General features: G+C 45.7%; 1 protein-coding gene across 3 annotated transcripts in view; it reads right to left on the reverse strand.

The window, feature by feature from the left end:
* The window catches only part of COQ8A (coenzyme Q8A), a 118,694-nt gene extending 94,248 nt beyond the window's left edge, over nt 1–24,446 (reverse strand). The window contains exon 1 of one of the 3 annotated variants that reach the window (XM_082248858.1): nt 24,332–24,446. The gene's annotated coding sequence lies outside the window, so the exon portion shown is untranslated. Of the gene's footprint in view, nt 1–18,174; nt 18,285–24,331 lie in introns of those variants that run through there. The other 2 variants (XM_082248859.1, XM_082248860.1) reach the window with 2 other exon arrangements.
* Between the last annotated feature and the right edge of the window lie 3,077 nt (nt 24,447–27,523).

Genomic DNA, 27,523 nt, shown 5'->3' on the forward strand with positions numbered 1-27,523 from the left:
GACTAACATGGATTACCATGTCCTGTGGTCTGATGAGACCAAGATAAAACTTATTTGGTTCAGATGGTGTCAAGCCTGTTTGGCGCCAACCAGGTGATGAGTACAAAGACAAGTGTGTCTTGCCTACAGTCAAGCATGGTGGTGGAAGTGTTATGGTCTGGGGCTGCATGAGTGCTGCCGGCACTGGGGAGCCACAGATCATTGAGGGAACCATGAATGCCAACATGTACTGTAACATACTGAAGTAGAGCATGATCCCCCTCAGTTCGGAGACTGAGCCGCAGGGCAGTATGCCAACATATCAACCCCAAACACAACTCCAAGATGACCACTGAGGGTAAAGGTGATGGACTGGCCAAGCATGTCTCCAGACCTAAACCCTATTGAGCATCTGTGGGGCATCCTCAAAAACGAAAGGTGGAGGAGCGCAAGGTTTCTAACATCCACCAGCTCTGTGATGTCATGTAGGAGTAGAAGAGGACTCCAGTGGCAACCTGTGAAGCTCTGGTGAACTCCATGCCCAAGAGCTAAGGCAGTGCTGGACAATAATGGTGGCCACACAAAATATATTGACACTTTGGGCCCAATTTGGACATTTTCACTTAGGGGTGTACTCACTTTTGTTGCCAGTGGTTTAGACATTAATGGCTGTGTGTTGAGTTATTTTGAGGGGACAGCAAATTTGCACTGTTATACCAAGCTCTACACACTACTTTACATTGTAGCAAAGTGTCATTTCTTCAGTGTTGTCACATGAAAAAGTAGAATAAAATATTTACAAAAATGTGAGGGGTGTACTCACTTTTGTGAGATACTGTAGGTCCAGCTACTGACAATATTACTTACATGATCTGTGACACATCGAGTCCATTTCTCCACTTTAATTGCAAATTCAATGCAAAGAATTCCTTTTTTAGCACAGAACTAGTTATCTATACTACCATTTAGTCCCAAATTCCCAATACCCCCAAGCTGTAAGAATCCCCCCGTTAATTTCTGTACTAGAGAGTTTCCCTTTAAGTCCTAATTCCTTAGTGATGAATTATACTAAGCAGGATCACTTAAAGACCATAACTGAGCAGTTTCCCCCAAAGCAGAGTAAAGACTTACAGAGCTCGGAGCAGCTTCCCTCGGCAGTCTGGCCACACGCACAAACCAGAATATTTAAGGGATTTCCAGGAGGAGAGTAGAAATGGGATGAAGTCACTAGACTGAACGTGCAGAGTATCACACTTCCACAAGGTACTAGTCACAACTGACGTGTGAGAGGAGCAGACGGATGGAGTCACAAAACGCTTCAAGATTAATCATCCAACAGCCAAACTTGCATCACTACATCTCTTCGCTGAAATGCTGATCTTTACAACTATTTCTTGCATCCCCAAATCTTTTCCCCAGAGGCCAGTGCCTGTGTCTGCCCTTGTACACCCTAAAAGGGTTTTCACGTTTCAGTACTAAATTTTTAAAAATTAAGATAAACCCCCAACAATCTTCTGCTATTGGTTCCCTTTTGTTCAGTTAAGTATTTTGTCTTTAGTTAGATCTAGTTATGCTCAAAATTTTGCATCCCCTGGCAGAAATTGTGAAATTTTGCCATATTAAAAATATGACTGATCATGCCAAAAACTTGCTTTTATTTAAAGCAGAGTTTCACCCAAAAGTGGAACTTCCACTGATATGCTCCCCTCCCCCCACATTTGGCCCCTTTCACCTGGGGGGAGGGGGCTAATGGGTACCTGTTTTAGACATGTACCCTTCCCACTTTCTGGGAGATGGCGCTGCAGAAGTTCAGCCCCCTCCTACAACAATTAGAAAGCGCAGCACAGTAGGGAACTTGGCTGTGATGCCAACATCACGGGCTCCCTGGAGAGGGGTCTATATATTAAAAGTCAGCAATTATGGTATTTGTAGCTGCTGACTTAATTGTTTATTCCCCAGGCAGAACTCCTCTTTAAAGGATAGCGATCATATGAAGCCATTATCACACAGTTGTTTGGCTCCCTTTTTAATCATACCAACAAAAATCACCCAAATGGCCCTGATCAAAAAAAAGTTTACATATCCTGGAATATTTGGCCTTGGTATAGACACACACAGGTTAAAATTGGAATTAAAAAAAAAAATAAAAAAAAGGTTAATTTCTCAAATCTGTGGCTTTTTAAAATTGTAATAGGTGTGTGTATAAATAGTCAATAAATGTGTTAGCTCTCGCATGGATACACGGAGCAGGCTAGATACTGAGCCATGGAGGAGAAAAGAACTGTCCAAAGACCTGCGTAACAAGGTAACAGAACTTTTTTAAAGATGGAAAAAGGATATAAAAAGATATCCAAAGCATTGAATATGCCAGTCATTACTGTTCAATCACCTATTAAGAAAGTGGAAAATTCAAGCATCTCGATACCAATCCAAAGTCAAGAAGACCAAAGAAAGATTGAAGCCACAACTGCCAGAGGAAAGGTTCAGGATACAAAGAAAAACCCACAGGTAACCTAAGAAGAAAAAAAAAAATAAATAAAATGGGATTTTTGACTTACTGTAAAATCCATTTCTCTGATGTACATTGACGGACACAGCTCCAGTCATTCTTGACCATTGGGTTATATAGCCTCCTACCAGAAGTAGGACACTAAGCAGAAAAAAAAAAAAAAAAAAACACTTCTGGCTACACCCATGGGCAGTCCCGGGGGGGGGGGTAAACTCCCTCTCCCTGCTATAGTCACCCAGTTTTGTTACAGGCAGCGTCACGAGAATTACAACTCCACAGAGGGTGGGTGCTGTGCCAGTCAATGAACATCAGAGAAATGGACAAGACTGCGGAGTCTTGTCCCACTTGGTCAGAATGCCCTTTGCAGGGACCTCGTATGGAACTGTGCGAACAGAACCGCCTCGAAGATAGACACCATTAGGCCCAGCATCTGCATGCAAGTCCGGGGATGACCAGTTGTTGGACAGCAGGAGACGAATTGCAGCCTGCATTTTTTGGAGTTTGTACGGAGGAAGGAGCACTCTGGCTATGGCCGAGTCCAGAATCAGGCCCAAATAGTCCAGCATTGTGGATAGAACAGGGGAAGACTTCTGAAAATTCAGAATCCAGCCGAACTCCCGCAGAGTTCGTATTGGGATCTCCAGGTTCTACACCAGAGCAGAAGGACTCTCCGCTTGCATAAGGAGGAGATCGTCCAAGTAGCCCAGTACTGCGATGCCCCATTGCCATAGCAAGGCTAGCACCAGAGCCAACACTTTGGTGAAGACCCGAGGAGTGTAGACGAGACCATAGGGTAACGCCACAAACTGATAATGCTCCTCTCCTACAGCAAAGCTGGGAAAAAACGCTGGTGACTGGCACATATTGGAATGTAAAGATAGGCATCCTTGATATCCCAGAGGCGAGGAAATCCTCCTGATTGAGGGATGCCAACATCGTTCGAATAGACTATTTTAAACTTCTGTACCCGCACAATGCAGTTTAGCACCTTGAGGTCCAGGATTGAATGCGCTTTGCCTTCCTTCCTGGGGACTGAACAGGTTCGAGTAAAAACCCTGAAAATGTTCGGAAGTTAGAACCGAAACAATCACCCCTTAAAGGAAGAGGTCTTATACCGCCCAAAACATACCCTGTAACCAGTCTGGGGACAGTCACAGGAAGGAAAAACCTTGCTGGGAGACAAAAGCGAAACTTAATCTTGTAGCCCGGACTGAATGAATTAGTGGACCCACTTGCCTTGTACCAGGGAAGTCCACGGGTCCAGAAACCAGCGAAGACGCCCCCCCCCCCTACCCCTGATACAGGTGAGGGCACACCCTCATGTAGAAGGAGCCTTGTTCATGGATCTGGAGAAGCCCGCTCTCGGCTTGCCAGACCAGGTTTGTTTGGATCCATCAGAGGAAGTCCTGAAAGGCCTCGAGCCCTTGTCAGTCGCCCCTGAGGGCCGAATAAAATAAATAAAAAACATATGAGCCAAGAAGGAAGGTCCACATCTACGACGAGGTTCCTTTCCCTTATTAGCCTATGGAAGAAAGGTACTCTTCCCCACTGAGACCTTCAATGATGTGATCCAGGGTAGCTCCAAACAGGCGATCGCCTTGAAAGGGAAGAAGATCAGATCAGTCAAGGCCTTGACCTGCAGACCAGCATTAAAGCCAAACAAAATGCCAAAGGACCACCGCCAAACAGAGATCCAAGCCATCGGAGGAGCCGCATCCAAAGAGGCATTACAGATAAAACTGCAGCCCCTGGACCAGCTGGTCCGCCAGTTCAGCAAAGGCGGGGGGGGGGGGGGGGTGTTGTTCTCCCTCCAGGTCACGGCATAGGTGATAAGCCTACTCAGAGTTTGCGACTCCAGGGCAATGGTAAATACTGGCCTCATCGCCGAACCAGCTAAGGTGTACATAGGGCGGGCCACAGCCTCCGCTTTCTGGTCAGCTGGATCCTTTAGGGCCAGGGACTCTTCAATCGGAATCATGGTTGCCTTGTTTAACCTGGAAACCGGAGGGTCCACCGGTGGGACACCCCTATGAGGGATTCCTCATAGGGGGTAACGCCTAGTAAAGCTCTTAGGAACCTCACAGGGAAGCCTTGGTCATCCCAACTCTTTTGCGACAATTCTGTCAAAATAGGCAGGGAAGGGAAACCCTTTCGCCGCTTTGGATGGCCTGGGAGTGCCAAAGGGGACTTGCGCCTCTGTCACAGCTTCGGCTGCGTCCCATCTTCAGGGTCTCACGTACAGATACAATCAGTGCATCCACCTTTTCGTGTGCGGTCTCAGACGTGGAGGAATCATCCTATCAGAAGGATTGCAGGCGCGTGGTCGCAGACCTCGAAGTGTGACCCACGTTGTGGCGCCAGATTCAGGATCTGATGAGACAGGGGAAGGGGCACTTCTTGCTAGCCCGTCACCCACAAGTTGCCTCCACCCAGGACACAAGGGACTCCTGGACCGCAATCAGAGCATGGATGATTGAGACCCGCAGCCTCAGAGAGGGGATCAGGTGGGGAAATGTGCTCCAAGGACTCCATGAGTCCCCAGGGCGACCCCACAAAAAGTGTAACACCCATCTAAGGGACGACCCCGACCACAATGGCAGCACCACCAGGTCGCCAAGCACAAGGCACTGAGCGATCCTCCAAGAGGGAGGAGGACCCCACCAGGCTCACCAGCCACCTACACAGGCACTTGCAACAACCGAAAAGGGGCTCCCACCGCCAAAATCGCCGCCTACAGGGCTCCGCTGTCATGGCCGCTGCTATTTGCAATACAAACCACAAGAAAATGGCCACCATGTAGGTTTGTGTAGTCCAGGGGCCATTTTCTTGTGGTTTGTATCTAATACACAGGCTACAACAAAATGGCGGCGCCAAGAGGTATACAGGAACCTAGAAATGGGAGTCAGGCCTTAAGGACCGATCCAGGCAGGACAGGGGGCACTGGCAGAAGCCCCCACCAGGTACCTGAACAAAAATGAGCTGCATACGAGTTGCCAGAAAGAAGCCTTTATTGAGACAATGCCACAAACATTCTGATAACAATATGCCTGACAAAATCTTTTACATACCCCACAGCTTCTGGATAATCTAGAGTGGTGAGACAAACAGAGCTTTATGGTTACAACCATAAGTGCTAGGTTTGGAGAGGGGTCAACAGGCCTATAGCATCAAAAATACTATCCTCACTGTGAAGCATGGTGGTGGTTTACTGAGTTTTCGCAGTGTGTGAGTTTTAAAAGCACAAGGAATTTTGTAAACATTGATGGCAAGATGAATGCAGCCTGCCATCAGAAAATACTGGAAATTTGCATTCTTCTGCACAAAAGCTGTGCCTGAGACGCACTTGGACTCTCCAGCATGACCATGACCCTAAGCACAAGGCCAAGATAACACTCCAGTATTTACAGCAGAAAAAGGTGAAGATTCTGGAGTGGCCATCACACTCTTCTGGTGCGATTTTCAGCCTATTTAAATGACTGGGTTGTCAAATCACACAGGAACACAGACTACATCCCTGTGTGATTCTGGTGTGACTTGGCCCTAAAGCCAAAAAAAAAAAAAAATAGTAAAATTATCTTTTGCAGTGCAGGCACAGCCCACTTTTTTTTTTTGTTAGCTGAAGGAAAAAAAAAATTGATAATATAAATACATACATACATATACACACACTCTATAAAAGAGACCCGATATTCATTTCAAAATTTAGATATTAAGCAATTGTTCAAAGCAGGGCAAATCATTAGCAAAAGTAGGTGTAATCTATTTAAATAAAAGCAAAAAAGTAAACCCATTCTGCCCTAATTAAGCCCTTGTATAATTAACGCAGCTTAAAAATAGAATCATTAGCGCTTAAATCCAATGACTCTAGGGGAGTGGAAGAAAACAGAATCCGGTCTGGAGTTTTCACAGCTAAACACCACTGTTAATTCCCAGTAAAGAGGTCAGCAAAAGAGCGGATCTAGCCTTTCACATGCTGAATACAGCTCAGATCACACCTGTGTGACAAGCCACTTACAGAAACTACCCATCTCCCTATTCCCAACAACAGGTATAGAAGAACCAAACACAGCAGGGGGAATCAGATGTGGAAGTAAAGGAAGGGGATGTTACAGGAACGATGTCCTGTGTGTCTCCCTGCAGCAGCTGGTGGGAGAGAAAACTTAACAGCTGCTGCAGAGAGCCGCACAGGGAATCTGTTGTCTCCTCCGCTCCTTGATCCCCCTTCCCTGTCCACAACATCCGATTCCCCCCCCCTGTGCCCGGGCACCATACAGGATGACTGGTGGTACCCCCTTATCAGCCCTGTCTGTATACATTATTGCAACAAGTAATGCTGGCAAAGCAAGTACTGGTATTTCACTTGGTGTCAGATTCCTTCAGTCCTTTGACAGCAGGGCTTGGGAAACATGAGGGAGAAGCAGGACGCAGACAATCAGGTGGGTTGCAGGGCAATAAGCATGTTAAGAGGAAAGACCAGAGTTACAGATACAGTGCGAGTGTTCAATCAGTGTGCCTCTTCTCTCGTCACTGTCCAGTCACAGAGTGGGGATCAATACCAAGATCAGGTCCCCCCCATTACAAAAGGCTGCATTAATCTCAGGAATGGATAACCATCTTGAAATTAGGTTTAATATTAAAAAGGCAGGAAAGAGAGCCTGGATTGCACCTCAAAACAGCTGTACTGTAATGCTTACAAGTGATTTACTATACGAGCGGAATGCTTTCAATTACTCATAGTCTGACAACTAGTATGCGGCTTCTGAGTCTCCAGCATCTAATCCTACGGACAAACCATAGAGCTTGCCTGCAGTAACACACACCTTTAATGTGACCTATAAACTGTAAAACTCAGTTAAAACAACAAATTGAAAACTTTTAGGTGGAGGGAAGTAACTATAAAAATATGGTTGCATAAGTGTGCACACCCTTAAACGAACACTTTGTTGATATACTAAATAATAAAAATAAGCGCAGATATTCTAAAAATGGTGAACCATAGATATCTAAAAATCAATTTAAAATAATCAATAATTTCAAAATCAGTATTATCAAACAACCTTCAGACAAAAAGAAAACGAAAGTGCTTAAGTGCCAAAGTGTAAGTGAATAAATATGATAAAAAGGCGTGATCCTCAATATGCTGAATCAATAGCAGGATCACTCCTTTTATCATATTTATTCACTTACACTTTGGCACTTACGTTTTCTTTTTATCTGAAGGTTGTTTGATTGATATTACGGATTTTGAAATTATTGATTTTAAATATCGATTTTTAGATATCTATGGTTCACCATTTTTAGAATATCTGCGCTGATTTTTATTCTTTAGTATATTTTATTGTATGTGGGGACACTACAGAATTGGCTGCGGATTTCTAGGTGCTCCATTGTTCTACACTGGTACCTCCTCCTTGGTTCCTTCTCTTCATTTGGTAGCGCATAGATTCATCTCTATATGAGCACTTTGTTGAGGCACCTTTTGATTTTATCCAACGACCGATCTGCTGATTTTCGGATTGTTAGTATGGTACTTTTTCGACAGCCGACTCCGACTTTTCGGCTGACAAATCCTGATGTGCAGGCTATCAAATTTTTGTCGTCCATCAACACAACGTCCGATTTTCCTCTCATTAGTACAGATTTCTACAGAAAAAAATCTTAACAGCAAGACTAGGCATGCTCAGAGACGAAAGAACACATACAAAGCAATCCAACACATGACATCACTTCTGAAGTAGAATTCTGTCGTACTGGAAAAGTCGTAAGAAAATAACCTCTTCAATTTCCACATCAGACTAGCATGCCACAAAAAACGGACGACAGATCGTTTGATAATCTGATTGTGTGTACGGGGCTTTAGGCCCCTGTTCCAGCTGAAGAAAAACAGCCCAAAAAAATAATGCTGCCACCACCATGCTTCACTGTGGGTATGGTGTTCTTTTGGTGGTGTGCAGTGTTTTTGCACTAAACATATAACTTTTGGAATTATGGGCAAAAAGCTCAACCTTGGTTTTATCAGACCAGACCACATTTTCCCACATGCTTTTGGGAAATTTCAGATGCGTTTTCGCAAAATTTAGCCAGGCTTGGATGTTTTTCTTGGTAAAAAAAAAAAAAGGCTTCCATCTTGCCACTCTACCCCATAGCTCAGACATATGAAGAATATGGGAGATTGTCACATGTGCCACACAGCCACCAGTACTTGCCAGATATTCCTGCAGCTTTTAACAATGAGATCCCTCTGATGCTTTGGAAACACTCGGCGGACCATGGCTTTTGCTGTAGGCTGCAACTAGGAAAATGTCAGGAAAGACCTACTAGAACAGCAGAACTTTATTTGGTTACAGGAGTTAAAATGTGATTTCCTAATTCTGAACACCGCTATATCCCCAGTTAGAGGGTGTGCACACTTATGCAACCAGATTATTTTAGTTTATTTTTACTTACCCCTCCCTTGAGTCCCCGTTCACACTGGGGCGACCTGGTCGCCTGACAGGTCACCGTAAGTCGCTCCGACTTAGAAAAAGGGTTCGGAGTTTCTTTGGGGCAACCCGGAGCGACCTGCATAGACTTCAATGTTATGAAGTCCATGCCGGCCGCTCCGAGGTCGCGGTGCGACCAGCGCGCCGCGACCTACGAGGTCGCCCCGGCAAGTAGCGTCGCCCCAGTGTGAACGGGGCCTGAAAGATTTCAGTTTGTTTTTCAATTGAGTTTTACAGTTTATAGGTCACTTTAAAAAGGTGGAAAAAGTTCTGAAATGGTTTATCTTGGTCTCATTTTTTACATCAGAGAAACTTGACATTTTAACAGGGGTGTGTAGACTTAAATCCACTGTAGATGGAAGTGTTTTAGCAGGCAGTATGTGCAAAAGAGAAAAGTGTGGAGGGTATGACAGTGAGCACTATGTGCAGGAGAGGAGTTCAGAGAATTCAGACAATGCTTGGATTAGGAAGTTGCATTCAGGACTAGCCTGGGGAAAAAAATAAATAAAAAAAAGGAGTTGCAGTACAGTTAAAAACACCTTATAGTACCTGCAATCTCTCTCCACCTAGATCTATCCATCAGCAGCTAGAGAAGGGAAAAAAAAAAAAAAAAAAAACAAACTACTCTACTGGACCACACAGAGTCATGACAGACACAGCAGTGCCTCCAACAACAGTCTTGAACTTGGTAGGCCACGTGGACGTCAGCGCTTTGTGCAACTACCTATAGCTGATGATCATGCACATCCATACATATACCATCATGTCATTGTTTCACATCTTTTTACAGCTCCTCAAATGCAAGTAGAATAAGAACCTAATTTGAAGCAAAGGTTTCCACCTAGCAAATGTTTTTTCAATGGTAGATTAGGGAAGGCTTTAGGGTTACCTCCCACCTTTGAGAGCATGTTACACTTCTATTTAGGGTGTAACATGGTGCCAGTCAGTAAGGCTGGGGAGAAAGAACTAGGTGATGCTGGACATCTCCAAGACAGGAAATTAGGCAATCTCTGACTTGCTGCAGCTCTTCAAGTGTTACTAAACCCACAACAGCAAAATCAGTCTGTATATGCAAGTAAAGCATGCTGGTTATACTCCCTTTGGAACCTAAGGGGTTAATACTCTACATTGTGTAAAAAGGCTGTTCGATCCTGTCTTCTCTGATCCTCCCCTTTTCCACTTTCCCCAGTCCAACTCCTGATAGAGCCTTGGGGACAAGTTGCACATGCTCAGTTTGGAATGTATTGCTAGAGTGTTTTTTTGGGAGTGCATACGATCCAGCACAGGGGCCAATCAGCACTGTCTAGAGCAGTGATGGCGAACCTTGGCATCCCAGATGTTTAAGAACTACATTTCCCATGATGCTCAACTACACTGCAGAGTGCATGAGCATCATGGGAAATGTAGTTCCAAAACATCTGGGGTGCCAAGGTTCCCCATCACTGGTCTAGAGGGTCAGGGATCCTGCAGCCTCACAGAACAATCACAGGAGAATGAAACTCCTCCTACAAGCTTTAACCAGACACTGATAGAAGTCACAAGACCGCTCCAACCTCTGATGAGAAAAAGTATTTAGCAGTTTTATATTTACTAAAATAATTGTATTCCCATGTTCTGTGCACTGTGGGAGACCAGATATAGGGAATATAGGGTCCTGGGTTTATTAAAAATTTAATGCACACTATGAAAATCTCAGAGTGTGCAGTGAGTAATCATTTGCAGTACTGGAGAGAAGCCTGTACAATTGTGCAGTGGGTTTACAGTGCAATATTGTTGAACGCTATAACATTAGTTTTCACGAAAGTGCATCATAGGATGCAGCAAGCAGGATTTTTTTTTAAACACATCCCACCTAACAAGGTCCAAGGCTGGCTTGGTTTTATTTTTGTCTCACAAATGACATAGGTAAAAGCAGCATTGAATGTATTTGCCATCTATTTTTCTTTTAATTACAATACTGAACTGTCTGACCTTATCAAATGGTCATGGCCAGCACTCACTCCTGATCAAACACCCCATTAGTAGATAATTAAAAAAACCCAAGCCTTCTTAATCCTATTAACCAGCTTTTCACCAAGCAGAGCAAAGTCTGATGAAGAATCTGGAGATTAGTCTTATTTAACTAAACATTACATAAAAAAATTATGACCCAGCTTTTTTTCCGGTCAGTCCCTTGGGCTAAAACAAGAGATAACTCGATTCCCCCCATCCATCATAAACAGGACATATCCACAGTGCTGCAACCGCGGCTGTCAGAATACCTGACAAGTGATCAAATCCGATTGGATGCAAGCACTGTTCAAGATGAGAAATTTCTGCCCCAAGCTGTATGTAGGTGGACCTGTCGGCACCACTCAGATCAACAAAACTCCACTGAGCCTTGAGGATAAAGGTTGGCTAAACTGCGACAGCATCCAATCAGATGCATTCACGGCTCAGGAATTCAGGCAGCTGCGGGGTGGCACAGGAATTCAGGCAGCTGCGGGGTGGCACAGGAATTCAGGCAGCTGCGGGGTGGCACAGGAATTCAGGCAGCTGCGGGGTGGCACAGGAACTCAGGCAGCTGCGGGGTGGCACAGGAACTCAGGCAGCTGCGGGGTGGCTGTCTGAATACAGTAAATCGACAGTGGAGATTCTTCCATCTATGCCAGTTAGCTTTGAGCAGGGGTCTTCATATTATGGCCCTCCAGTTCAGGAACTACAATTCCCATCATGTCTAGTCAGGTCTGTAAAGGTCAGAGTTTTACAATGCTTAATGGGAGGTGTAGTTCTACAACAGCTGGAGGGCCGTAGTTTGAAGATCCCTGGAGTATTGAATTGATTTCTCACATTTAGCCTGCAGGAGAGATCGTTGCATGTATGGCTAGCCTTACCAAATCCCTTATCAATGAAAGCGGTTAGGAACACCAGGACCCTCCCCAGATTAGTTGTTATTTATATGTGGCCCCTGAGCTGTAAAGGGATCGTTGCTACCTCAGATTTTGGAAGAATTGCTGATCCAGTTGCAAATCACAACTCAGGTTATTAAAAATCCTCAGCTTTTGATAAGAATGTTTATTGTCATACAGTGCATATTATTGCTCAGGAGTTTATCTGTACATGTACCATCTGCCACTCAATTAGGCTTGTGACGGTATCAGATTTTCATGCTGCGATTAATTGATTAAGGTTTAGCCACGGTATACGGTATTATCACGGTATTCTATTATTAAATTTAAATTATTAAATTTCCACCTCACTTCAATTTCATTGCTGAATTTAGGGGCTTTGGTTCACTTATGCACATTATTATATAGTCAGTCAGTACAGACTCTGTGAACCAGGCCTAAAATAGGTCATCAAGCAGTGTCTGGCCTAACTGGTGATAACTGGTCCTGGCGCTCGGCTCCGATCCGATGGCCTGGTCATTAAGAGGGCAAATCCTTGTGGTCAAGAAGTGGTTAAACCTGAAGGAGGTGTTGTTTATAAATTACTTTACTATTGCTTTAGGCCTGGTTCACATGTATGCGGGTTGGTGGTTCACATGTATGCGGGTTGGCGGTTCACATGTATGCGGGTTGGCGGCCCACATTTGCACAGGCATAGCAGCCCATTGATTTGAACGGGCTGCTATGCCCTCATTTTCCGCAGAAAAAAGGTGCATGCAGCATTTTTTTAAAATTCAGTGGCCTTGAAATCCATCCTGCTTTTGCACCATGCGACTAACCTGCAGTTCCTGCTCTGGCAAGCTTTCTGCATTTTTTGTATATGTGGGCACGGCATTTAAAAACAGTTTGCGTGTGCAGCAACGGCAGGTAAGTCGCATGGTGCAAAAGAAGGATGGATTTCATGGCCACTGCATTTTTTTAAATTCTGCATGCATCTTTTTTCAGCTGAAAACGCAGGCATAGCAGCTCAAGCCCATTCACATCAATGGGCTGCTATGCCTGTGCAAATGTGGGCCCCCAACCCGCATACATGTGAACCAGGCCTAAAGCAATAGTAAAGTCATTAATAGATAAAAACACCGGTCCTCCTGCAGGTTTAACCAATTAATGACTTTACTATTGCTTTAGGCCTGGTTCACATGTATGCGGGTTGGGGGCCCACATTTGCACAGGCATAGCAGCCCATTGATGTGAATGGGCTTGAGCTGCTATGCCTGCGTTTTCAGCTGAAAAAAGATGCATGCAGAATTTAAAAAAATGCAGTCATTTAGGGGTTTATTTACTAAAGCTAGATCGGGCAAAAATAGTCACAATTCTCCAGAGAAACCTACCAGCTTCCAGGTTTTATTGCTAAGGCCCCTTTCACACTAGTGCGACTTGTCCCGCGATTTTGGACCGGAAGAAAAAAAAAAAAAAAAAAAAAAAAAAAAAAAAAAAAAAAAAAAAAAAATCGCATGACAAATCGTTTTCCATTATTTTCAATGAGTCCCATTCATATTAGGGCTGCAACTAACGATTAATTTGTCTGTCGACTAATCTATCGATTATTTTTACGATTAGTCAACTAATCTAACGATTATTTTTATTTTATTTGCTTAATTTAGTGTTTTTTTGATTAGCTAATTAATCCTGTAATTAATACAGACCCCTCAGTAAGCCCCCCCTCCCACTACAGGCCCCTCAGTAAGCCCCCCTCCCAGTACAGACCCCCACAGTAAGCCCTCCCACCTAGTACAGACCACTTAGTAAGCCCCCCCTCCCAGTACAGACCCCCCCAGTAAGCCCTCCCACCCAGTACAGACCCCTTAGTAAGCCCCCCTCCCAGTTCAGACCCCTCAGTAAGCCCTCCCACCTAGTACATACCACTTACTAAGCCCCCCCCCAGTTCAGACCCCTCAGTAAGCCCTCCCACCTAGTACATACCACTTACTAAGCCCCCCCCCAGTACAGACCCCTCAGTAAGCCCTCCCACCTAGTACAGACCACTTACTAAACCCCCCTCCCAGTACAGACCCCTACAGTATGTACTGGGTGGGAGGGCTTACTGAGGGGTCTGCACTGGGAGGGGGGCTTACTAAGGGGTCTGTACTGGGTGGGAGGGCTTACTGAGGGGTCTGTACTGGAAGGGGGGCTTACTAAGTGGTCTGTACTGTACAGACCACTTAGTAAGCCCCCCTCCCAGTACACTAGTACAGACCCCTCAGTAAGCCCTCCAACCTAGTACAGACCCCTTAGTAAGCCCCCCCTCCCAGTACAGACCCCCCAGTAAGCCCTTCCACCCAGTACAGACCCCTTAGTAAGCCCCCCTCCCAGTTCAGACCCCTTAGTAAGCCCTCCCACCTAGTACAGGGCTTACTGAGGGGGTCTGCACTGGGAGGGGGGGGCTTACTAAGTGGTCTGTACTGGGTGGGAGGGCTTACTGAGGGGTCTGCACTGGAAGGGGGGGGCTTACTAAGGGGTCTGTACTAGGTGGGAGGGCTTACTGGGGGTCTGTACTGGGAGGGGGGCTTACTAAGTGGTCTGTACTGTACAGACCACTTAGTAAGCCCCCCCTCCCAGTACAGACCCCCCAGTAAGCCCTCCCACCTAGTACAGGCCATTACAAGCCGGTGTAGCGCCGCAGCTGGGTGATCGGGGAGGATGGCGAATGTGTTGCGGCAGAAGCTGTGGCAGTACAGGGAGTACAGGGGTGCTGGAGACGGTCAGCGCTCACCTCTCGTCTCCGACGGAGCCCGGCGGGGAAATTTCACCCGGCCGGCAATGCTTCAAGCGGCGCGGCGGCGTCGTGGCAGCCCTAATTCATATCAGTGCCTTTTGAAGTTGCACCGACTTCAAAGTAGTTCCTGCACTACTTTGGCACGATTTTAATGCGTTTTGAGGTATATAGCCGAGCCATTGCTCAAAATCGCGTCAAAATCGCGCTGCGATTCGCAACAAAATCGTGTTGCATAAGTGTGAAAGGGGCCTAAAGCTTAATTAAACAAGCTGAGGTCAGAAGCCAATTGGTTTCTCTGCAGAATTGTGACCAATTCTGCCCTCTCTAGCTTTAGTGAAGAAACCCCTTAGTAAGTAGCTGCCCATACGAGGTACAGGCAGACCGCTTTAATGACAGTTTGCAGGAGCCTGAGATTGCACCTGTGATCTGCTGATCATTGGTGCAATGCTTTACAGGCTCATTATTAAATATAAATAAATGCACTTTTTTTACCTGCAAAAATGTGGGCATTACTTTTTTAAAAAGTTAAACTTATCCTTTAAGCAGCCCAAAGATTATGCAGTTTTCTTTCCTGCCCTCGTCAATAGAGAGTGTTGAAGGAGGAATCCCTCCGACAGTGCTATTGTGTTCTGCTGGCAGAACATGACAATTGCCAGCAGCTTTGGCCGCTGGCAGTAAATCACATGAAAAAAAAAAAATCTGATAGGCTGGTTGTGCCGAGGTAGATCAATAGACTTCAGTACAACCAGATGGATATGTTCCTGCTGGACTGGCTGAGATTCGATCCATCTATGAATGGCTTTAGACATCCATTGAGATTCTAACATGCTTCTTGGGCATACAACAAATCTAGTGCACTGAAATTCTAAGCAGCCACCAGCGGGACTTCAGAACTCCCCCCTATATCCCACTTTAAAACGATATTAAAGCCTTTTTTTTTTCTTTTTAAACATGTTATGTTATACTTACCGGCTCTGTGTAATGGTTTTGCACAGAGCAGCCTGGATGCTCCTCTTTCCGGGTCTCCTGCCAGCGCTCCTGGCCCCTCCCTCCTGCCAGGTGCCCCCACAGCAAGCAGCTTGCTCTAGGGGCATCCAAGCAGGCACCCTCATGAGCCACAGCTGTATGTGTCTATTCACACACCTAGCCACGGCTCAGTCCCGCTCCCTCCATCTTCTAAATTGGCTCACTGGCTGCGATTGACAGCAGTGGGAGCCAATGGCTCCCGCTGCTGCCAAAAGCCAATCAGGATTGCGAGTCCCCGGAGAGGCAAGGCTCTCATTGGCATCTCTGAATCGAGAGGGGGCTCAGGTAAGTAGTAGGGGGGCTGCTGCACACAGAAGATTTTTTACCTTCATGCATATAATGCATGAAGGTAAAAAAAAAAAAAACCTTGTGCATTTACAACCACTTTAAGTGCATACTAGGGATCGCTTGATAATCATTTTTTCAGGGTCGATATCCATTTTCCAGCCACGCTTCAGGCTGATAGCCGATATTAGGTGCTAATATTCTGCACATTTAAAGTTTTTATTTTTACACTGTCCTTTTAAAATAAATTGACAGTAATTTGCAGTGACAGGTACTCTTTATGGAGGGATCTGGGGTCTTAAAGACCCCAAACCCTTCCTCTGCACTTAAAAGCATTCAAAAAAACGGCAAGTTTGGCTGTTTTTTTTTTTTTTTTTTATCTGGCGCCTTTAAGGCACCAGTACCTGGAAGTGATGTCATGACATTGATCCAGGTTTTTACATCGGAGACCCCATCAGAGCCGAATGCGGCTTTGACTGGGTCTTCGGCCAGCCAGTGGACATGGTTGCTCGGGTCTCCCGTTGGGACATCCCCTCCCCCTCAGGCGCATCGCATCGGCTGTCATTACAAGAAAGCCGGCTCTAAACAATGGTGCCTGCAGCTAGAGGCATCAACCCGGTACAACTGCTTGAAGGAAAAAAAAAAAAACAAACAATCGGTCATAGCGGCAAGTTTGTGGCCAATACATCAAAAAAAGTGAATATCGGCCCCACCGATAAATCAATCCCTAGCTCATACACAGAGTTGTTCTCAGCAAATCAATCAATGTTTCTGCCAGTTATAAAAGCCATTTCTCACAACAGTAACAAGGTATAAGAAAAGAAAAAAAAATTGATATATAATAAAAATGAATACTAGGATATGCTCTAGAGGGGGAAAGGGATATCTGAGGGAAATTTGGTTAACATCTGGACCTACACTTCAATGACTTTTCTTTTCTACTCTGTAGGACAAACTGAATGTAGAACCCCCAAAAAAGAACAGCGACCTCCGATGGCCAAACTCACTTCACTGCTACAACCGCAAAAAGTTTGTAACTTTTTTTGCTTCAAACGTAAATTCCAAATCATAAAATCTCTGTCCAGTAATGTTACTTTAACCACTTGCCGACCGCCGCACGACTATCTACGGCGGCGGTCAGCCCCTCACAGGCAAAGTGACGTAGGTCTACGTCGCTCGCCTGTGAGGGTTTTGGGAGCGAGCGCGCGCCGCCGGAGGCGCGCTCCCGCTCCCGCGTGGTCACGGACCCCCCCGCGCGTGTGACCGGCGGACCCGATCGCCGCCGGCCACTCTGCGATCGGCGGGGGAGAAGGAGAAAGTCAGGCAGCTTGTGTAAACAAGCTGCCTGTCATTCTCCTCTCTGTATGAGAGATGATCACATGGATCTACTATGTAGATCCATTGATCACTCTGCATACAGTTGAAGCCACAGCCAATCACAGTTAGAATCACGCCCCTAGGGACACACACAGCCCCTCCCTCTCAAATAAAGTTAACCCCTTCACTACCAGTGTATTTTTACAGTAACAGTGCATATATATAGCACTGATTACTGTAGAAATGTCACTGGTGACCCCAAAAGTGTCACAAATGTCAGTCAAGGGTCCGATCTGTCCGCCGCAATGTCGCAGTACCGCAAAAAAAAAAAAAAAAAAAAAAAAAATCGCAGATCGCCGCCATTACGCGTTAAAAAAAAAAACAACAAAAATGACAAAAATGTTTCCCTTTGTTAGTAAACGCAATAACTTTTGCGCAAACCAATCAAAATACGCTTTTTGCGATTTTTTTTACCAAACATAGGTAGCATAAAACAAATTGGCCGAAAATATTAAAAAATTTTGATTTTTACATTTTTTTTTGGGGGAATTTCATATAAAAAAAAGGGAAAAATATTGCTATTTTTGCAAAATTTACGCTCTTTTTTTGTTTATAGCGCGTGATCAAAAAATCGCACAGGTGATCAAATACCGCCAAAAGAAAGCTCTGTTTGTGGGAAAAAAAGGACGCCAAATTCGTTTAGGTACAGCGTCGCACGACCGCGCAATTGTCCGTTAAAGTCACGCAGTGCCGAATCGCAAAATACCCTCTGGTCGTTTAGCAGCCAAATCCTCCGGGGCTTAAGTGGTTAAGCAAAAGTAACAGAAAACAAATCCATTGCAACACTCCCTTTGGCAAGCGCCTTTCCAACATCCCAACAAGCACTGACATTCATAAGCCAGGCGGAACGCAGCCAATCACAACAATACAGACCTGTAAGACACCAGGTTAGGAACCACAAGGGCAAATGTAACTAAGGGAGCGGGAGCAAATAGTCATCCCTTCTGCTACTGCCACTCATTCTGCCGACCTCCCACAACAGCGTGTGCAACAAGGAGCGAGCCTTACAAATGCAGAACTTCAGCCTGCATGATCGCTAGTGTTGCAATCACTGCACAGCTATGTCTTTACTTATATTCTAGCTCTGCATACATGACTCTGGTACAGTTTAGATTGCAAGCTTTATTGCAATGGCCCCCCGATTCCATGTCTGCAGAGGTTCTTCTGCAGAATATACACAATCAGAGCTGTAAAGCATTGTGTGATAGAAAGCCATGCCCTTCAGAGATGGGAAGCATCCACATGGCATTTCATTGGAGCATAAATTCTACAGTGAAACAAACAAGAGTGGATAGGCTATTAGGATCTTCTTTCACACATTAATCTCCCCACCCCCAACAACAAACTACACACAAAATATGGATTAGATCTCCCCAATCATGGAGAAAGGATGGCAACTAAACACCCCGACAGAGAAACATAGCAGAGGGGGAAGTCTCTGAACAAAATTCAGAGGAGGGTAGGCGATATCTGTTCTCCACTTTCATCTATTTTTTTTATTCCTTTTAATTTTTCAAATCAGTTAGTTCAAATTTTTCTGTAGTATGCTGACATTTGTTGACGGTTTCTGGCCACTACAACTTGTTTACTAATATAATTTAAGTATCTTCATCAGTCCTCCCCTCTTAGGCTGCATTCACACTTGAGCGTAGCATTTTCGCGTGTTTTTTACCGCGATTTTCAGGTGTTTTTGGAGGCAGGCATTGACATCTATGAAAAACGCTGGTAATCAGTCCAAAAAGAAGCTCATGCACTTTTTTCAGCTACAGGCGTTTTGCTTCAGGCGTTAAAACGCTCAGATGTGAACAGGGGCCATTTAAATGAATGGGGTTTTACTTGTTGGGGAGTTTTATTTTTTTTTTTTTTTTTTTTTTTATAGCGTTTTCGGAGCTGAAAAATGCTCAAAAACGCCCAGGTGTGAATGGAGCCTTAGGGACATTTGCTTTAGTCCTAGCTAGACCAGCCCCACATTTTTACATGCTACTTAGTGTTCAGAAGTTGAAGAGACATGGAAAAGTCAGTGGGGTTGATTTACTAAAACTGGAGAATGCACAATTTGGTGTAGCCTTGTTTAGATTTATTCAGCTTCAGTTTTTTTTTTTGTTTGTTTTTTTCCCAAAGCTTAAGGCTACATTCACACCTGAGCGTAGCGTTTTTTACATCGATTTTTACCGCGATTTACAGGCGTTTTTTGTGCAGGCGTTTTTAGATTGAATAGAAACCAATGGAAAACGCCTGTAATCTGCCCAAAAAGAAGCTCATGTACTTTTTTGAGCGTTGGGCGTTTTGCTTACAGCGTCAAAATGCTCAGATATGAACAGGGGCCATTGAAATGAATAGGATTTGTCTTGTTGGGCGTTTTGAGAGCTGATCCTAGAGCAGAAAAACTCCCCAAAAACGCCCCAAAACGCCTACATGTGAACAGAGCCTAAATTGAACAAGCTGAAGTTAGAAGCGGATTGGTTACCAAGCAGAGCTGCAGCAGATTTTGCGCTTTCCAGTTTTAGTAAATCAACCTCGTTGTGTTCTTACACTTCAAATAACTGGGGGGAAAAAAACATCCCCTGTACAGCAATTCGCTAAAATTTTTATTTATCTTGCACCATGAACAAATTTACTAATCAAATTGCCCAGTTAATGCAACTGATTTCTGGAAGATAAATCTCATCTAAACAGGGGTCTCCAAACTTTCTAAACAAAGTGCCAGTTTACTGTCCTTCAGACTTTAGGGAGGCTGGACTGTGGCCATTGGGAGTAGAAAATGTCCTGGGGGCAGTGGGAAAAAACAATGCCCCATCATTGGTGTCAGCGGGAGGAATTGTGCCCCATTATTGGTGTCGTTGGGCTCCATCATTGGGAGCAACGGTGTCCCATCAATGGAGTCATTGGGAGCCCCACAGTTTGTGTCATTGGGAGAAATTGTGCCCCAGCATTGGAATCATTTGGAAGAATTGTGTCCTATCATTGGTCATTTCGAGGAATTGTGCCACATCATTGGTGTCAGTGAGGGGAATTTTACCGCAAGGTTGGTCTCAGTTAATGCAATAGTGCTCCAAGGCCCAGATAAAAGAAAGCAAAGGGATGCAGTTTAGAGACCAATGATGTAAACAATTGCTATATTGAACATTGTGATGTGTGCAGACACCTTAAAAAGACTCTGGCATGCCCCACAACATACTGAGCTTAGAGACTTAAGCCGGGTACACATGTACGGAAAGACGTTCGGCAGGAAAACAACTGACGTTCGGCATGCATGTACTCTTCGCTGTTTTAACAAAAGCTGGTCGTTAGACCAGCTTGTGTCGCACGATCATGCGGGAAAACTAAAAACCCAATGGTTGAATGAAAAAAAAAAAAAAAAAAAAAAAAACCACCTGCGTGCATTCCAGCCTAAGTACATTCATGAGTGGAGTAGTTGAATCGGTCAAGCTGCCGAGGTCAGAAGACCACGTCATCCAATAAACCTGTCACCATAAAAACCGCACCGCTGTCCAAACAAGGTGCTCACTGCGTTCCAAATCTAAACGTATGGAGTGTCAATGTGCGACAGTACTGCGGACACTGTCCTTGTGTAACACACAATAGTCTGCCCTAGATTCACAGCTTGCTCCGTCAGTCTTATCCCCAGGCTCTGCCAGCAGTGACTAACCCAGGGCCATGTGCCAAGTTTATAAAAGAAAAAAATTCCAGGAGACTAACAAGTGATTTGTTCAACAACAAGTTACCCAGCCACAGACAACTGTACTCTACACGGCCTGTCTTTTCTGTGCGTTCTTTCAATTGTATCTGTGTTCTAGAAATGATAAAGTCGCAGAAATATCAGCCTGGGCACGTCATATCCTTCTGGTCACATCTCTCCGTCTTGGAAGTCAAAAACAGGTTAAAACTCTGCAGAGAAGAAAATAAAGCAGCCAGCATGTTTCTGTACACACAGCATAGCATACCACACCCCTCAGATGGTACAGAGAGATCTGCGAGGATCCATTGTACATGAAACCGTCACACCGCCGATCTCCGCACGGCTACTCAGCTGACTTGCAGGTCCCCATTTTTACCCGACTTCACTCGTTTTGGAAAAATTACTGAGCTGTACTATTTTTCATCCTAAATTTTAAACTGCTCTAACTTATTTGTTAAAATAAAAAAGACACAACATTAAATCAATATAAATTAACCTTTCCTAAAAGGAGATCCGGAGCATCTTTTCAGGGGCTGTATGGAGCAGAGATTCACTGGCATGTAGAAGGGCTGTAATAGCCGTGATCTCCATCCAGCAGGCTCATGTAACCTGTCTCCAGTCTATAGCCCTGTACACACGCACCGATTGTCGGCCGAACGATCGGCTGTCTTTTGTCCAGTGCTGTCGTGTTGGTTGAAAAGTGCTCAAGACTGCACACAAATTTTGTCGGCCAACAACAACCAACTTCAGAAGTGATGTCATGTGATGGTTAACTTTCCGTGTGTTTTTTCTTCTCTGAGCATGCCCAGTCTTGCTCATCTGCTTTTTGTCGGCCGAAATCTGTACTGACTGACGAACAATCGGCCGTTCCGGGGACGGCCAACAAAAATTTTATAGCATGCACACCAGATTTTGTTCGGCCGAAAAGTTGCAGTCGGTTGTCGGAAGCATCATACTAACAAGCCGACAATCGGCCGAATATTTATGGCCGACAATCGGTACGTGTGTACGGGGCTTATGACCATCTCCAAAATCACATCCCTAAACTCCAACAACTCATAGAGCATGCTCTTGGTCCTCTGTAATACGTCAATAGTCTCTGACCATCTCCAGTAGCACGCCTGCCATCCCAGACAAACTTCTGTAATACATGAACTGAATATTATGTGTGGCCCTTTGGCAGTGTTAAGTGATGGACTTGAGGTCTCCTATAACAAGTTGACAACCACTGCTTCAAGAGATTAGGTGACAACAAATCTCATAGAACCTGTCCAAAACACTGTGGTGACCCCCATACATTGTGAGTCCCCCGGGTACTGTTAGTCAAATGAATTTTACAAAAATGACTAAAACCCTACAAGACAAAAACCTCCAAGTCTCAACACAGGCATTGTGAGAAGGCCCTTTCACAATGGGGCAATATACTATTTCTAACACATTTTCTTGATTCCCGACTCCCAGCATGCACCTGTGAAACTTGGACATGTCACTCAAAAAACGCACCACGGGTGTTTTTTGATGCGTTTCCTATAGAAATCACCAAAGATACAGCATGCAGGACTTTAGCACACTGATGTGAAGAATTACATAGAATTCAATAGGAAGTGTGGAGAGGGTATTAACTGCAACATCATCATCATCGCTATCCGCCGGCTTCTACATTAAAATAGCAAATAAATCCTTCATATCCAGCATCGCCGATCCCTCGTCACCTCTGGAACCGCCATTCTTGATCTCCTTACACACAACACAGATTCCAGCAAGTTGATGAGAATCTCCCCATTACACATACCTCTGCACACCACAGAGCACAACCCCAGGAATTGTTTTACCAATCTACAGCCTTCATTCGAGAAATAAACCACCGCTTGCTGCCTCTGGAAAATACTAGCTGGCTGGCTATCTTCATTACGTCCAAGTCACAGACCTGGAATAATCACAACAAATGGAAGTCGGAGAAAATCAAGGATTCTCCACCCCTGTGCAAGTTCCAGGTCAGCAGCTTCGAGTGTGAAGGCAGAGAATCCCCATAGCAGCCAATCAGCTGGCATTAAAAGAAAAAAAAAATTGGGGAAGCCTACAAGATTCCCTCCGGGCAGGATCCCTTTAAGGGGTCTATAAATGCAGAAATCTGCAGACAACACACACAATACCAATCGGATTGTACAATCTCCTTCTGACCCACCAAAAGCTGCTTAGTGCCCGGGCTGCCCGAGAACAAACTGATTGGACAATTTCGGTTGCTTGTCATATTTCATAGCTTTCTTCAATCTAAAGCTCCCTATACAATCTGATTGTACAAGCTCCTTAGGATCTCCCATCAACTAGGTCATGTCAGGTGCCTGACAGGTTTGATACAAGTTGAATGGATTGTTAAAGGATAAGTCCAGGCAAAACCCAACAAACGCTAAACCTGCTCTGTCCCACATTCTAACCCTAATCTATCTAACCCCGTAAAGCACAAATCGCTGCTTACCTTTTCTGCAGCCGATCCGGTCCGGTGTTTCCAGCGATGGACCGACAACGGCTGTGAAATAAATAGGAAGGGGTGTCACCTATAGACTTACTATGGAGCTTCCGTTTTCGCCAACAGCTCAGCGTGGGACCAGATGGGCTGCAGAATAGGTAAGTACAGGGATTTCTGCTTTACAGGGTTAGATTGTGGCACAGAGCAGGTTTAGCGTTAGTTAGGTTTTGCCTAGACTTATCCTTAGAGGTCTGTCCTCATATTACATAGAAATGGTAAATCCAAAGCTGGCCATACACTATATAATCTGACTGTACAATCCACCTTTACACTTACCAAAGCTATGTAACATGAGGCCAACCAAAATAATCCATTCATCTTGTATCAACCCATTAGGTCTATGCACTACTGAATTGATGGTAGATCTAAAGGAGATCATACAATCAGATTGTAAGGTGTATGGTCACCTTTAAATTAGATTGTAAGGTGTATGGCAATGTTTGGACTTCCTCTGCCATCTGTATACAGTTCCTTCAGGGCAGAATCTGGCAGGACACGTGGGGTCCTGGATGACTGGCCTGTGGCCCCTGAATGGGGGAGGGGGGGGTTACTGGCCCGGACCACCCATCTGTCAGATGTGGTCACTGCAATGGACTACAAACCCATTCTGGGGGTCAGCAGTTATCACACACAGCCCATCTACTCATGTATAGCCAGATCTCTGCACTGGTGCCTGATCCTCCCAATGGAGAGTCTCTCTGATGTCTGCTGAGGGCTGCAATAAAAACTCACTCACAGGGATAAAAGTAGAGCAGAGTACACGCAGAATACACACACTTCATATATAATAGAAGGAATTAAAGGACACGTCCACACCCCCCTACCAGTGCCTGGTGTGCGGAGTCCCAGTGCTGTGCAGCCTCCTTCTCTCTCCTCTGTGTCACACGAGGCGCTCAGTGTTTACCAGCAGCGCGCACTTGGCCTCCTACAGTCCCACCCCCTTCTCCTCTATACGACTCGCCTATTGGCTTCACCGAGACGCCTGGTCCCATGCGCGAAGGCGATTGGCCGGTGTAGGTGACAGTCACGGGAGCGTGGCCGGAGCGTGCGCTCGCGCATCGGCCTATCCACGGCTCTGAGTTGGCTCGGTGGGCGGGCCAGGCAGAGGAAGATCAACAACAAGGCTGGCCAGCCAATGGGGAGGCGGGGAGAGGGTACCAGGTGTTTGCTATTAGGCTGGGGTAGAAGTTTCTGGGAGTTCTGACTGAAGCCCATTATGGCTGCCTAGGATGTAGGGAAAGGGCTGAGTAGAGAACTGGGGGTTGCCAATAGCAACTGGAAGAGGCCTTTTAGTTTTTTTTAACTGTGCACTGCAGTTCAGAACTCGTGGTTTCTCATAGCAACCAGCCAGGGGCCTTTCATTATTTATCTGTGCACTGCAATGGGAGGCTAGTGTGTCGAAGATGTTTAATATAGAACATCTGGTTGCCAATGGTAACCAGCCAAACTCCATAGCAACCAGCCAGGGGCCTTTCGTTTTTAAAGTGTGCACTGCAATGGAATGCTGGTGTTTGAAGAAGATGCAGCATATAGAACATCTGGTTGCTCATAGCAACCAACCTGGCTGCTTTCATTTTTTTAACTAGACTGCTGTGAGAAATGGGTAATGCCAACAAGTATAATGGTTGCCCATAGCAACTAACCGGGCTCCATAGCAAATAGCCAGAAGCCTTTCATTTTTAACTGTGAATTGCAGTGTGGGGCGGGTGTGTGCCAAATGGGAAAACGTGGGTTGCCTATAGCAACCAGCCAGACTCCTATCAACTGTGCACCACAGGCATTTGAGCTGCAAGCTGATTGGTTGTTCTGAGACACAAGATATTTTTTGTGCATTGTTTGCAACATCCCCAAAGTTCGGCCATACACCTATTGATTGAAATGATGAAAGATCATCTTGGTATTCCGATTGAATCAGCAATTATTGTTTTTTTCCTCATCACTATTGGCTTATTTTGAAGGACCAAATTGAAAATGGAAAAGTCTGAGCTGTATGAATCAAGGTGGTGTATGGAGTTATCCATTATTCTTGAATCAACAACATTCAATTTTCTTTCATAAATATTTTGCCCCTGAAAGTGATCGGATTAGAGCAGATAAATGTACGGTATGTGAGCGAACATTTCAGACAATCCATTGACTATAAGGGCTCGTGTACACTGCAGCGCAAAGAAACTCAATAAAAACGTGCAAAAGAGCCAAAAAGTACAAGCCGCAAAAGCAGCTTTTTCTTGAGCTGCAGTGTGCATGAGCCCTTGGGGCTCATTTATACTAGTGACACTCTCCGAAAAGCAATCTGCAATGGATTGCTATTCAGAGAGCTGTGGCTGCCAGGCATTCCATAAGCAATACTGCCACCTCCTGAATGTTTGTCTTTTTATCAGGAGAACAGGAAGAATGAATGGGAATACAGTACTGCATTGCAAGCACAAGCCAAGCATTTGGCTCATGTTTGCAGCTTGGCACCGTTAAAGGATAAGTCCAACCTAAAACTAAAATCTCTGCATCTATAGACTTTCACAATCTAACACTAACCTATCTAGCCCTGTAAAGAAGAAATCGGTATGCCTACCTTTTTTTTAGCAGATCTGACCCGATCTCCAGCGGCGGAAGCTCCGAGGAGGACACGGCTGACAATGGTTGTGAAATGAATGGGGAGTGACGTCCGTAGACTTACTTTGGGGCTTCTGTTATCGGCTGTGTCCTCTGCACCCGCCTTCACAGCGAAGCCGCCGCTGACAGCTCAGCATGGGATTGGGTCGGATCTGCTTCCAAAAATGTATGTATACTCAGGGCCGGGCTGGCATACTGGGAAATTTCCTGGTAGGCTGGCAAGTCCCCCTGCCCTGGGGCTGCTTGAAGGGCAGTGGTACCCGTAAAAAAAAGGCTGCTTCTGGGCCAACTTGTCCACTGCTCATGCGCTGCTTCCGCTCGGAAAAGCCTGTACGCTCTCGGCCATTCTCCAGCATACGGTGACGTGCTGATGCCAGGCGGCGCTATTTTTAAATGTAAGGCGCCTGTCAGATTGGTAAATAAGACTCGTCCACAGCCCCTGAATCTCCTGTACCTTGCCCACAGCCTCTGCCTCTCCTGTACCATGCCTGCAGCCTCTGCCTCTCCTGTACCATGCCCGCAGCCTCTTCCTCTCCTATACCATGCCCGCAGCCTCTGCCTCCCTGTACCATGCCCGCAGCCACTGAATCTCCTGTACCTTGCCCACAGCCTCTGCCTCTCCTATACCATGCCCGCAGCCTCTGCCTCTCCTGTACCATGCCCGCAGCCTCTGCCTCTCCTGTACCATGCCCGCAGCCTCTGCCTCTCCTGTACCATGCCCGCAGCCTCTGCATCTCCTGTACCATGCCCGCAGCCTCTGCATCTCCTGTACCATGCCCGCAGCCTCTGCATCTCCTGTACCATGCCCGCAGCCTCTGCATCTCCTGTACCATGCCCGCAGCCTCTGCCTCTCCTGTACCATGCCCGCAGCCTCTGCCTCTCCTGTACCTTGCCCGCAGCCTCTGCCTCTCCTGTACCATGCCCGCAGCCTCTGCCTCTCCTGTACCATGCCCGCAGCCTCTGCCTCTCCTGTACCATGCCCGCAGCCTCTGCCTCTCCTGTACCTTGCCCGCAGCCTCTGCCTCTCCTGTACCATGCCCGCAGCCTCTGCATCTCCTGTACCATGCCCGCAGCCTCTGCATCTCCTGTAGCATGTCCGCAGCCTCTGCATCTCCAGTACCATTAAGGTTGCCACCTCATCCCTTTAAACCAGTACACATATGAATTACACAGGTTCTGAGGCGAATATAATGCAGATATGGCACTATAATGGCTCGTTTCCACTGAGCGGTATGGTTCGGTGCGGTACACTATTTTTGCCGTTTCCATTATGAATGGTACCCTAATTCCGAACCGTACCATACCACTTTTTTGGGACCCTTTCATTGGGGCACCAAGCACATTAGTACCGTACCAACAGGGTGGAGCTACACTCTGCAGAACTTTGATTGGTTGACAGAGAATCG

This window comes from Pelophylax lessonae (assembly GCF_965119305.1).
Source record: "Pelophylax lessonae genome assembly, chromosome: 3".
Classification (NCBI taxonomy): domain Eukaryota; kingdom Metazoa; phylum Chordata; class Amphibia; order Anura; family Ranidae; genus Pelophylax; species Pelophylax lessonae.